This window comes from Theropithecus gelada, chromosome 1 (assembly GCF_003255815.1).
Source record: "Theropithecus gelada isolate Dixy chromosome 1, Tgel_1.0, whole genome shotgun sequence".
NCBI lineage: Eukaryota > Metazoa > Chordata > Mammalia > Primates > Cercopithecidae > Theropithecus > Theropithecus gelada.
Window position 1 is genome coordinate 168,648,790 of NC_037668.1, and position 14,189 is coordinate 168,662,978.

A 14,189-nucleotide genomic window follows, 5' to 3' on the forward strand; every position below is an offset into this window, starting at 1 on the left:
GTGTGAGTAGGTCTAAAGTGACAAATCTACTTTAGCATTCCAATCTTCTAAGCCTTTGGATCTCTTCCTCTACATTAAGCCTTTGGATCTCTTCCTCTACATTAACCCTCTACAAGGGAGATAGGGCATTTCCAGCTAGCTCACAGTGGGCCATCTTTTGATCCATGTTTCAGGTAAACAAGCAAATAAACTATTAGAACTCCTTTTAACTCCTTGAGCCGTGACATCAAATGCAGAATTTCTGTTTAGTGGGCCTGTATCAACAAATTCAGCCTGATCCAACTTTATGGTGCTTTCACCATTATCCCACACCTTTAATATTCATTCCCATACCTGTTTTCTGGATTTCTGCTTATATAAATGAGAAAACTCAAACAGTTTTTTTGGAGTGTAGTGCACCTCCTTGTGGGTAACACTCTCAACCTCACCTCTAGGGGCCTTCAAAAACTTTAGTCTTGTTACAACTCTAGATGCAAAGAGGGGTAGTGGGGGTGGGTCCTGAGCAGAATTAGCATTGTCTTGCCTAGCAACTGCCTCTAGAGAGGCCTTTGCTGTTGCCTCAGGCATCACAGGATGTATCTACTCAGACAAAGGTGGAGAGGCTGATGGCAGCATGAGTCAGGGAGGGAATGTTGCCACCACTGGGGATGGGGAGACTGTTTCCTCTGGTGAAAAAGGTTCATTAGCATTTAGGAGCTTAGTGCCCTCAGCTTCATCAGGGTCATCCCACAGATCCCCTTTCCAAGTTACAGGGTCCCATTCTTTCCTGATCAATGCCCTCACTTTAACAGTAGACACCTGGTGGCGCTGAGCATGCGTCTTTCATTGCAGGTTAGCCACTCACATGATAAGAGTTTGTGTCTGATTTGTGGATACGAATGTGGAGATAAGGCCCTCACCCAGAGCAATCTTAGAAAAATTGAGGCTAAGTATGCGCTTCTGGAGCTGGGAGTTAGAATCCCCGAGCTCATCTTTTTCTTTCATCACTTTGTTCAGCGAACTTAGGAGTACTCAACTAACTTCATCATATTCCTTGGTTCTCCACATATGGTCAAAGGTATTATTTATAGAGACACTAAACTCCTTGCTTCTCAGGAGCAATTAATAAGGAGTACCAAATACATTTATTTTGAATCTAAACAATTCACATCAAAAACTATCAGTGTTCTCCATACTATCAGAAATAGAGTCCTTAGCATTTTTGGATCTAATCAGATTTAACAGCCATCTCCAGAAACTCCAAAACCAACTAAAGAAATCCATCCTTAAAACTCTGTTCCTCTAGAACCACTCCTGGTACCAAAATCTGTATTAGGGTTCTCCAGAGGGACAGAACTAATAGTATATATGTATACATGAAAAGAAATTAATTAGGGAGAATTGGCTCACATGATCAAATGGAGAAGTCCTAGGATAAGCTTCCTGCAAGCTGGGGAAGAAAGAAGCCAGTAGTGGCTCAATTCGAATCCAAAAGTCTCAAAAGCAAGGAAGCCAACAGTTCAGCCTTGAGCCTGTAACCAAAGGCCTGAGAGCTCCCAGCAAACCACAGGTGTAATTCCAAGGGTCCAGAGGCCAAAGAACCTGGAGTCTGATGTCCAAAGGCAGGAGGTACAGAAGAAAGCATTCAGCATGGGAGAAAGATGGAAGCCAGAAGACTCAGCCAACCAGTTTTTCCCACCTTCTTTCACCTGCTTTGTTCTAGTTGTGCTGGCAGCTGATTGGATGGTGCCCACCCACATTAAGGATGGATCTCCCTCTCCCACTCCACTGACTCAAATGTCAATCTCGGGTCTCTATCTCTCAGTCCACTATCTCAAATGTCAATCTCATCTGGCAACACCCTCACAGACACATCAAGAAATAATACTTTACCAGTTATCCAGGCATCCTTAAATGCAATCAAGTTGATATCTAATGTATTAGTCCATTTTCACACTGCTGATAAAGACATACCCAAGACTAGTTAATTTATACAGGAAAAAGGGTTTAATGGACTTACAGTTACATGTGGCTGGGGAAGTCTCACAATCATGGCAAAAGGCAAGGAGGAGCAAGTCACATCTTATGTGGCTGGAAGCAGGCAAAAAGAGCTTGTGCAGAGAAACTCTACCTTATAAAGCCATGAGATCTTGTGAGACTTATTTAATATCACCAGAACAGCACAGGGAAAACCTACCTCCATGATTCAGTTACCTCTTACTGGGTCCCTCCCATAACACGTGGAAATTCAAGATAACATTTGGGTGAGGAAACAGCCAAAACATATCATTCTGTCTCTGGACCACACCAAATGTCATGTCCTCATATTTCTAAACCAATCATATCTTCCCAACCATTCCCTAAGGCTTAACCCATTTTAGCATTAACTCAAAAGTTCACAGTCAAAAGTCTCATCCAAGACAAGGCAAGTTTCTTCCATCTATAAGCCTGGAAAATCAAAAGCAGGCTAGTTACTTCCTAGATGCAGTGGGGATATAGGCATTAGGTAAATACAGCCATTCCAAATGGGAGAAATGGACCAAAACAAAGAGCTACAGGCCCCATGCAAGTCTGAAATCCAGCAAGGCAGTCAAATCTTAAAGCTCTAAAATGGTCTCCTTTGAATCCATGTCTCACATCAGGTCATGCTGATGCAAGACGTAGGTTCCCATGGTCTTGGGCAGCTCTTCCCCTGTGGCTTTTCAGGGAACAGCCTCTCTTCCAGTTGCTTTCATGGGCTAGGATTGAATGTCTACAGCTTTTCCAAATGCACGGTGTAAGCTGACGGTGGGTCTACCATTCTGTGCTGTGGAGGTTGGTGGCCCTCTTCTCACAGCTCCACTAGGTAGTACCCCAGTAAGGACTCTGTGTGGGGGCTCTGACCCCACATTTTCCTTCTGCATTGCCCTAGCAGGGGTTCACCATGAGGGCCCTGCCCCTCCAGCAAACTTCTGCCTGGGCATCCAGGCATTCCCACACATCCTCCAAAATCTATGTAGAGGTTCCCAAACCCCAATTCTTGACTTCTGTGCAGGCTCAACACCACATGGAAGTTGCCAAGGCTTCAGGTTTGCAACCTCTGAAGCCATGGTCCGAGCTCTATGTTGACCCCTTTCAGCCTTGGCTTGAGCAGCTGGGATGCAGGTCAGCAAGTTCCTAGGTTGCACACAGCATGAGGACCCTGGACCCAACTCATGAAACCACTTTTTCCTTCTGATCCTCTAGGCTTGTGATGGGCGGGGCTACTGTGAAGACCTCTAACATGTCCAGGAGACATTTTCCCCATTGTTTTGGAGATTAACATTTGGTTCCTCATTACTTATGCAAATTTCTGCAGCTGGCTTAAATTTCTCCTCAGAAAATGGGATTTTCTTTTTTATTGCATTGTCAGGCTGCAAATTTTCCTAACTTTTGTGCTGTGCTTCCCTCACAAAACTGAATGCCTTTAACAGCACTCAACTCACCTCTTGAATGCCTTGCTGCTTAGAAATTCCTTCCACCAGATACCCTAAATCATCTCTCTCAAGTTCAAAGTTCCACAAATATCTGGGGTAAAGACAAAATGCCACCAGTCTCTTTGCTAGAACATAACAGGGGTCACCTTTACTCCAGTTACCAACAAGTTCCTCATCTCCATCTGAGACCACCTCATCCTGGATTTCATTGTCCATATCACTATCAGCATTTTGGGCAAAGCCATTCAACAAGTCTCTAGGAAGTTCCATACTTTCTCACATTTTTCTGTCTTCTGAGCCCTCCAGACTGTTCCAACATCTGCCTCTTACCCAGTTCCAAAGTTACTTCTACATTTTCAGGTATTTTTTCAGCAGTACCCCACTCCTGGTATCAACTTACTGTATTATTCGATTTTCAGGCTACTGATAAAGGCATATTGAAGACTGGGTAATTTATGCAGGAAAAGGGGTTTAATGGACTTACAGTTCCACGTGGCTGGGGAAGCCTCACGATCATGGCAGAAGGCAAGGAGGAGCAAGTCACGTCTCACAAGGATGGCAGGGAAAAAGAGAGAGCTTGTTCAGTGAAACTGCCTTTTAAAGCCATCAGATCTCATGAGACTTATTCAATATCACAAGAACAGCACAGGAAATACCTGCCCCCATGATTCAATCACCTCCCACTGGGTCCCTCCCATGACATGTGGGAATTCAAGATGAGATTTGAGTGGGGAAACAGCAAAACCATATCATCTAATATTAACCATCAAGGGGGCCAAACTCATCCTTTTATTAGGGACTCACACCCACAATAACTAACCTACTCCCCTTGAAAACAGCATTAATCCTTCCATGAGGGTAGAGATCTCATGACCTAATTATATCTTAAATGTCCCACTTTCCAACACATTTATGTTGGAGATTACATTTCCAACATATGAACTTTGGGGAACACATGCAAATCATTAATATCCAAAATATATAAGTAATTCCTATAATTTAATAGGAAAATAAATTACCTGATTATAAAATGGGCAAAGAAGACATACAAATTGCCAACAGGTATATGAAAATGTGTTCAACATCACTAATCATTAGGGAAATGCAAATCAAAACTACAATGAGATGTCACCTCAGACCTGTTATTGGTGAGGAAGTGGAGAAAAGGAAACCTTTATACATGGTTAGTGGAAGTGTAAAAAGGTGCAGCTACTATAGAAAACAACGTGGAGGTTTCTAAAAAAAATTAAAAATAAAATTACCATTTGATCGAGAAATCTCACTTCTGAATATATGTCTAAAGGAATTAAACTCAGTATCTCAAAGAGGTGTCTGTACTCCAATGTTCATTGCAGGATTATTTACAATAGTCAAGATATGGAAACAACTTAAGTGTTCACTGATAGATGAATGAATTTTCAAAAGCATTACAGTTGACTCTTTAATAACACGGGTTTGAACCGTTGAAGTGCACTCCTATGTAAATTTTTTTTCAATACGTGTGTTGGAAAACTTTTTGGAAATTTGTGACGTTTGAAAAAACATGCAGGTAAACTGTGTAACATAGAAACATTAAAAACATTAAGAAAAAGTTAGATATACCATGCATGCATAAATATATGTAGATAATAGTCTTTTATTATATGCTACCATAAAATATACACAAATCTATTGTAAAAAGTCAGAATGTATTAAAATTTACACACACAAACACTTGCAGACCATACATGAGACCGTTCACAGTCGAGATAAATGTAAATAAGCAAAAGTATGCAGTATTAAATCATAACCACATAAAATTAATTGTAGTATATACTGTACTTCTGCAATAATTTCATAGCCACCTCCTGTTATTATGTAGTGAGCTCCAGTGTTGTATCTGCTTAAAATGTCATGTGATGCTAATCATTTCCATGTGATCAGTTCATCACTCTAGTAAATTGTGTATTGCAGTAAAAAAGGATCTCTCGTGGTTTTTGTGTATTCTTCTTTATATTTAGTGCAATACTGTAAACCTTGAATAGCAACAGGGAACACATACCAAGTGCTACTAGTGATACTGCAAGGGCTCCCCAGAAGCAAATAAAAGTCATAACATTAAAAGAAAGGTTGAATTGCTTGATATGTACTGCAGATTGAGGTCTGAAGATGAAATTGCCCACAATTTCAAGGTAACTTATTCTAGGATAAGGAACATTGTAAAGAAAGAAAAGGAAATTTGGATAGCCATCACTGCATCTATGCCAACAGTCACAAAAATCTTGCACTTTTTGCAAAATATCTTTCTGTCTTGAGAATGTAGCTTTTATGTAGGTGCACGATTGCTAAACAAAAGTCACCCTTATAGGCTATAATTTAATTTGTAAAAAAAAAAGTTGTTATATGACAACTTACAGCCAAAGGGAAGTAAAGGATTTAAAGCTGGAAAATATTTAACTACAGCAAAAGATAATTTGATAATTTTAGAAAAAGTTTTGGTTTTAAAAATGTCAAGAGAACAGAAGTAGCTTCTGCCAAGCTAGAAGCAGCAGATGAATTCCCAGGTGCCATTAAGAAAATCATTGAGAAGAAAGGATATCTACCTGAATGCATTTTAAATGCAGACAAAAATGGTCTAAATAGAAAAAACTGATACAAAGGGCATTTATTAGTAAGGAAGACAAGCAAGTACCAAGATTTAAGGCACGAAGGGGTATGCTAACTCTACCATTTAGTGTAAATGCAGTCGGGTTTATGATCAGGACTGCCCTTATCTATAAAGTTGGTAACTCCTGAGCCTTGAAAGGAAAAGAGAAACACCTGTTGCCAGTCTCTTGGTTGTACAACAAGAGAACCGTGGTTGAACAATGAGAACCCTTTTTCTGGATTGCCTCCATGGATGCTTTGTCCCTGAAGCTAGGAAGTACCTTGCCAGTAAGGAACTGCCTATTAATGTTCTTTTGATATTGGACAATGCCCCTAGCCATGCAAAACCCCATGAGTTCAATAATGAAGAGGTAGAATTCGTCTTCTTTCCCCAAATACAACTCTAATTTGGCCTCTAGATCAGGGGGTAATAAGGACTTTTAAGGCTCATTACCCACATTACCATATGGAAAAGATTGTCAATGCTCTGGAAGAGCATGCAGATAGAGAACCCCGAAAGAAAGAGCATCATAAAAATATGGAAGAATTACACTACTGAAGATGTCATTGTTGTTATATAATCAGCTCTGAATGCCATCGATCATAAAACAATAAACTCCTGCTGCAGGGAACTGTCTACATGTGCATGCCTTCACAGGATTTACAATGGAGCCAATCAAGGAACAGTGTGGATATGGCAAAAGAAAAAAAACAAAAGGTAAGGGGTGAAAGGTTTAAATATATGAATTTTGTAGAAATTCAAGAGGTAATGGACACCACAACAGAGAAATTAATAGAAGACTTGATGGAGAAGAGTGCTTCTGAACCAGTGCCAATCATGGGGAAGAAGATATAAAAGAAGCAGTGCCAGAAAACAAATTTACATTAGACAATCTGGCAGAAGTGTTCTGATTCTTTAAGACTACTTTTATCTTCTTTTATGACATGAACCCTTCTATGATATGGGCAGAGAAACTAAAGCAAATGGTGAAAGAAAGATTGGTACTGTGTAGAAACGTTTTTAGAGAAATGATAAAACAAAACATCAGAGATTATAATGCATTTCCATAAAGTTACACAAAGTTTGCCTGCCTCTCCTGCATGCACTTCCATTTCTTCCACCTCTTTTGCCTCTGCCACTCCTGAGACACCAAGAACAACCCCTCCTTTTTTCAACATGAAGATGACAAGGATAAGGCCTTTATGATGATCCACTTTCACTTAGTAAATATATTTCTTCTTTTTATGATTTTATTAGTTACATTTTCTTTCCTCTAGCTTACTCTGTTGTAAGAATATGGTCTGTAACACATATAACAAAAAATGTGTTTTAATCATCTAATTATGTTGTTGGTAAGGCTTTCAGTTCACAACATGGTATTAGTAGTTAAGTTTTGGGGGAGTCAAATGTTACATGGAGAATTTTGACTGTGCCCAGAGTCAGCAGTCCTAACCCCCACATTGTTTAAGGGTCAACTTTATATGCATCCAATGACATATTATACAGCCTTGAAAAAAGAAGAAAATCCTGCTATTGACAGCAACAAGGATGGACATGGAGGGCATATGTGGAGTGAAATAACCAGACACAGAAAGACAAATACTCCATACTCTCATTTATATGTGGAATTTAAAACAGTCAAACAAGTGGAAACAGAGAGTAAAATGGTGGTTGCTAGGGGACTGAAGGCTGGAGAAAATAAAGAAGTTTTGGTTAAAGGCTACAAAGTTTCAGTTATGCAAAATGAATACATTCTGGGGACCTATTGTTTAAAAATTAGGTTAATTGAAGTATTTAAAAATTAATAAGAAGGCCCGGAGCGGTGGCTCAAGCCTGTAATCCCAGCACTTTGGGAGGCCAAGGCGGGCGAATCACAAGGTCAGGAGATCTAGACCATCCTGGCTAACACCGTGAAACCCCGTCTCTACTAAAAAAACACAAAAAACTAGCCGGGCGTGGTGGCGGGCGCCTGTAGTCCCAGCTACTTGGGAGAATGGCGTGAACCCGGGGGCGGAGCTTGCAGTGAGCCGAGATCGCGCCACTGCACTCCAGCCTGGGGCACAGAGCAAGAGTCGGTCTCAAAAAAAATAATAATAATAATAAGAAGAAGAAGACAAAGACGAAGACGAAGAAGAAGAAAGTAAAATGTTAATGATAGCATCTAGGTAGAGGTTCTGTGTGAAAAAAAATTTGAAAATAAGCAGATGTCAATGATTTTTATAAATTGTAAGTAACACAAATTTACATAAATAGTTGAATGGATAATTTATGGCATATTTACAGAATGTAATACCATTTAGAAAAGGTGCTATCTACTATACCCTGAAATATGGATGAATCTCAGAACCAAAATGTTAAACAACAGGAACCAGACATAAAAGTATACATGTATTTCCCATATGATTCCATTTATATAGTATAAAACTACTGACTGATCTATGCTGTTAGAAGTCAAGATATTGTTTAACACTGGAGTAGATGTAGGCAGTAACTTGGGAGGGGGATTTTGCAGTGCTAGTATATTCCTTCTTTGTTCTGGGTTCTGGATTCATGAATGTTTTAAATTTGTGAGAATTTTAAACATATGTACACTTTTCTGTTAATATATTTTAATACAAATTACAAAATTGAAATAATAATAGCTTCTGCCTTGCAGAATTATTTTGTACTCTATTTTATTTTATTTTTATTTCCATAGGTTATTGGGGAACAGGTATTTGGTTACATGAGTAAGTTCTTTAGCAGTGATCTGTGAGATTTTGGTGCACCCATCACCCAACCAGTATACATTGAACCCAATTTGTAGTCTTTTATCTCTCAGCCCTGTTCCATCTTTCCCCAGAATCCCCAAAACCCATTGTATCATTCTTATGCCTTTGCATCCTCGTAGCTTAGCTCTCAATTATGAGTGAGAACATATGATATTTGACTTTCCATTTCTGAGTTACTTCACTTAGAATAATAGCCTCCAGTTCTATTCATGTTACTGTGAATGCCATTAACTCATTTTATGGCTGAGTAGTATTCCATCCTGTATATATACCACAACTTTTTTTATCCACTCATTGATTGATGTTGATGGACATTTGGGCTGGTTCCATATTTTTGCAATTGTGAATTGTGATGCTATTAACATGCTTGTGCAAGTATCTTTTTTGTATAAAGACTTATTTTCTTCTGGGTATATACCCAGTAATGGGATTGCTGGATCAAATGGTAGTTCTACTTTTAGTTCTTTAAGGACTCTCCACACTGTTTTCCACAGTGGTTGTACTAGTTTACATTCCCATCAGTAGTGTAGAAGTGTTCCCTTTTCACTGAATCCACACCAACATCTATTATTGATTTTTTGATTATGACCATTGAAGGAGTAAGGTGGTATCGCATTGTGGTTTTGATTTGGATTTCCTGATCATGAGTGATGTCGAGCATTTTTTAACACATTTGTTGGCCATTTGTATATTTTCTTTTGAGAATCGTCTATTTACGTCCTTAGCCTAGTTTTTGATGGGACTGTTTTTTTTTTTTTATTGCTAATTTGTTTAAGTTCTTTGTAGTCTAGATATTAGTCCTTTGTCAAATGCATAGATTGTGAAGGTTTTCTCCCATTTGAGGACTGTCTGTTTATTCTGCTGACTGTTCCTTTTGCCATGCAGAAGCTCTTTAGTTTAATTAAATCCCATCTGTCTATCTTTGTTTTTGTTGCATTTGCTTTTGGGTTCTTGGCCATGAAGTCTTTGCCTAAGCCAATGTCTAGAAGGGTTTTTCCAATGTTATCTTCTAGAATTTTTATAGTTTCAGGTCTTAGATTTAAGTCCTTGATCCATCTTGAATTGATTTTTTTTTTTTTTTTTGTATAAGGTGAGAGATGAATATCCAGTTTCATTCTCCTACATATGGTTTGACAATTATCCCAGCACCATTTGTTGAATAGGGTGTCCTTTCCCCACTTTATGTTTTTGTTTGCCTTGTTGAAGATCAGTTGGCTGTAACTATTTGGGTTTATTTCTGAGTTCTCCATTCTGTTCCATTGTTCTATGTGCCTATTTTTATACTAGTACCATGCTGTTTTGGTGCCTATGACCTTATAGTATAGTTTGAAGTTGGGTAATGTGATGCCTCCAAATTTGTTCTTTTTGCTTAGTCTTGCTTTGGGTATGCAGGCTCTCTTTTTGGTTTCATATACATTTTAGGATTGCTTTTTCTAGTTCTGTGAAGAATGATGATGGTATTTTGATGGGAATTGCATTGAATTTGTGAATTGCTTTTGGCAGTATGGTCATTTTCACAATATTGATTTTACCCATCCATGAGCATGGGATGTGTTTCCATTTGTGTCATCTATGATTTCTTTCAGCTGTGTTTTGTAGTTTTTCTTGTAGAGGCCTTTCATCTTTTTGGTTAGGTATATTCCTAATTTTTTTTTTTTTTTTTGCAGCTATTGTGAAAGGAGTTGAGTTCTGGATTTGATCCTCAGCTTGGTTGCTGTTGGTGTATAGGAGAGCTACTGATTTGTGTACATTAATTTTGTATCCAGAAGCATTTGCTGAATTCTTTCGTCAGTTCCAGGAGCTTTCTGGAGGAGTCTTTAGGGTTTTCTAGGTATACAATTATATCATCAGCAAACAGTGACGGTTTGACTTCCTCTTTACAGATTTGGTTCCCCTTTATTTCTTTCTCTTGTCTGATTATTCTAGCTAGGACTTCCAGCACTATGTTGAAGAAAAGTGGTGAGAGTGGGCATTCTTATCTTGTTCCAGTTTTCAGAGGGAATGCTTTCGACATTTCCCCATTCAGTATTATGTTGGTTGTGAGTTTATCATATATGGCTTTTATTACATTGAGATATGCCCCTTGCATGCCAATTTCACTAAGCATTTTAATCATAAAGGGATGCTGGATTTTGTCAAATACTTTTACTGTATTTACTGAGATGATCATGTGATTTTGTTTTAAATTCTGTTTATGTGGTATATCACATTTACTGACTTGGGTATGTTAAACAATCCCTGCATCCCTAGTATGAAACCCATTTGATAATGGTGGATTATCTTTTTGATATGTTGTTGGATTCAGTTAGCTAGTATTTTATTAAGGATTTTTATTTCTGTGTTCACCAGGGATATTGGTCGGTACTTTTCTTTTTTGGTTATGTCCTTTCCTGGTTTTGGTGATAGGGTGATACCGGCTTCATAGAATGAATTAGAGAGGATTCCCTTTCTCTCTGTCTTGTGAAATGGTGTCAATAGGATTGGCACCAATTTCTCTTTGAGTGCCTCGTAGAATTCTGTTGTGAATCCATCTGGCCCTGGACTTTTTTTGTTGGTAATTTTTTTTTATTATCACTCCAATATCACTGCTTATTATTGGTCTGTTCAGGATATCTAATACTTCCTAATTTAAGCTGGGAGGGTTGTATTTTTCCAGGAATTTATTCACCTCTTCTAGGTTGTCTAGTTTATGCATGTAACGGTGTTCATAGTAGCTTTGAATGATCTTTTGTATTTCTGTGGTGTCAGTTGTAATATCTCCTGTTTCATTTCCAATTGAGCTTATTTGGATTTTATTCCTTCTTTTCTTGGTTATTCTTGGTTAATCTAATGGTCTATCGATTTTATTTATCTTTTCAAAGAACCAGCTTCTTGTTTCATTCATATTTAAAACAATTTTTTTTTGTTTCAATTTCATTTAGTTCTGCTCTGATCTTGGTTATTTCCTTTCTTCTGCTGGGCTTAGGTTTGGTTTGTTCTTATTTCTCTAGTTCCTTGAGGTACGACCTTAAATTATCTGTTGGTGCTCTTTCAGAGTTTTTGATGTAGGCCTTTAGGACAACAGACTTTCCTCTTGACACCACATTTACTGTATCCCAGAGGTTTTGATAGGTTATGTCACTATTGTTATCCAGTCCAAATAATTTTTTAATTTCCGTCTTTCATTGTTGGCCTAGTTATCATTCAGGAACAGATTATTTAGTTTCCATGTATTAGCATGGTTTTTAAGATTCCTTTTGGAGTTAGTTTTCACTTTATTCCACTGTGGTCTGAGACAGTGTTTGATATATATATTTTTTAAATTTATTGAGGTTTGTTTTATTGCCTATCATACGGTCTATCTTATAGAAAGTTCCATGTGCTGATGAATACAATGTATATTCTGTGGTTGTTGGGTAGAATCTTCTGTATATATCTGTTAAGTCCATTTGTCCCAGGGTATAGTTTAAATCCATTTTGTTCTTGTTGCTGTTGTTGACTTTCTGTCTTGGTGGCATATCTAGTGGAGTATTGAAGTCCCCCACTAGTATGGTGTTGCTGTCTGTCTCATTTCTTAGGTCTAGTAGTAATTGTTTTATAAATTCGGGAGTTCCAGTGTTAGGTGCATGTATAATTAGGATTTTGATATTTTCCTGTTGGACAAGGCCTTTTATCATTATATAATGTCCTTCTTTGTCTTTCTTAACTGCAGTTGCTTTAAAGTTTGCTTTGTCTGATATAAGAATAGCTACTTCTGCTCACTTTTGGTGTCCATTTGCATGGAGTATCTTTTTTCACCCCTTTACCTTAAGTTTATGTAAGTCCTTATGTGTTAGGTGAGTCTCTTAAAGGCGGCAGATAGTTGGTTGGTGAATTCTTTTCCATTCTGCAATTCTGTATCTTTTAAGTGGAACATTTACCATTTACATTCAACATTAGTATTGAGATGTGAGGTACCATTCCACTCATCATGCTATTTGTTGCCTGAATACATTGATTTTATTTATTTAAGTATTTATTTATTTATTTACTGTATTTTTGTTTTATAGGTCCTGTGAGATTCATGCCTTAATGAAATTCTGTTTTGTTGTGTTTCCAGGATTTGTTTCAAGATTTAGAGCTTCTTTTAGCAGTTCTTGTATTGCTGGCTTGGTAGTGGCAAATTCTCTCAACATCTGTTTGTCTAAAAAAGGCTGTATCTTTCCTTCACTTATGAAGCTTAGCTTTTCTGGATACAAAATTCTTAGCTGATAATTATTTTTTTAAGGAGGCTGAAGATAGGTCCCCAATCCCTTCTAATTTATAGGATTTCTGCTTAGAAATCTGCTGTGAATCTGATAGGTTTTCTTTTACTTGTTACCCGGTGCTTTCGCCACTGTTCTTAAGATCCTTTTCTCTTGACTTCAGATAACCTGATGACTATGTGCCTAGGTGATGATCTTTTTTTTTTTTCTTTTTCTTTTTTTTTTTTTTTGAGATGGTGTCTCACTCTGTTGCCAGGCTGGAGTGCAGTGGCATGATCTCAGCTCACTGCAACCTCCACCTCCTGGGTTCAAGTGACTCTCCTGCCTCAGCCTCCCAAGTAGCTAGGACTACAGATACAGCACCACGTCCAGCTAATTTTTGTATTTTTAGTAAAGACAGGGTTTCATCATGTTGGCCAGGATGGTCTTGATCTCTTGACCTCATGATCTGCCCACCTCAGCCTCCCAGCGTGTTGGGATTACAGGCGTGAGCAACCACATTCTGCTATAATCTTTTATATATTATAGTGCAGTGGCACGACCTCCACAACCGCCCGGAGTTCAAGCAATTCCCCTGCGTCAGCCTCCCAAGTAGCTGGGATTACAGGCATACACCACCATCCTTAGCTATTTTTTTTTTGTATTTTAGTTGAGACAGTGTTTCACCATATTGGCCAAGATGGTCTTGATCTTCCGACCTCGTGATCCACCTGCCTCAGCCTCCCAAAGTGCTGGGATTACAGGATTGAGCCACTGTGCCCGGCGGCAATGATCTTTTTATGATGAATTTCCCAAGTGTTCTTTGAGCTTCTTGTATACAGATGGCTAGATATCTAGCAAGGCCAGGGAAGTTTTTGTTTGTTTGTTTGTTTTGTTTTTTTAGTTATTTCCCTAAATATGTTTTCTAAATTTTAGATTTTTCTTCTTCCTCAGGAACACCAATTATTCTTAGGTTTAGTCATTTAACATAATCCCAAACTTCTTGGAGGTTTTGTTCACTTAATTTTTTTTTTCTCTGTCTTTTTTGGATTGGGTTACTTCGAAAACCTTGTCTTCAAGCTCTGAAGTTCTTTCTTCTGGTTGTTTTATTATATTGCTGAGACTTTCCAGTACAGTTTGCATTTCTCTAAGTGTG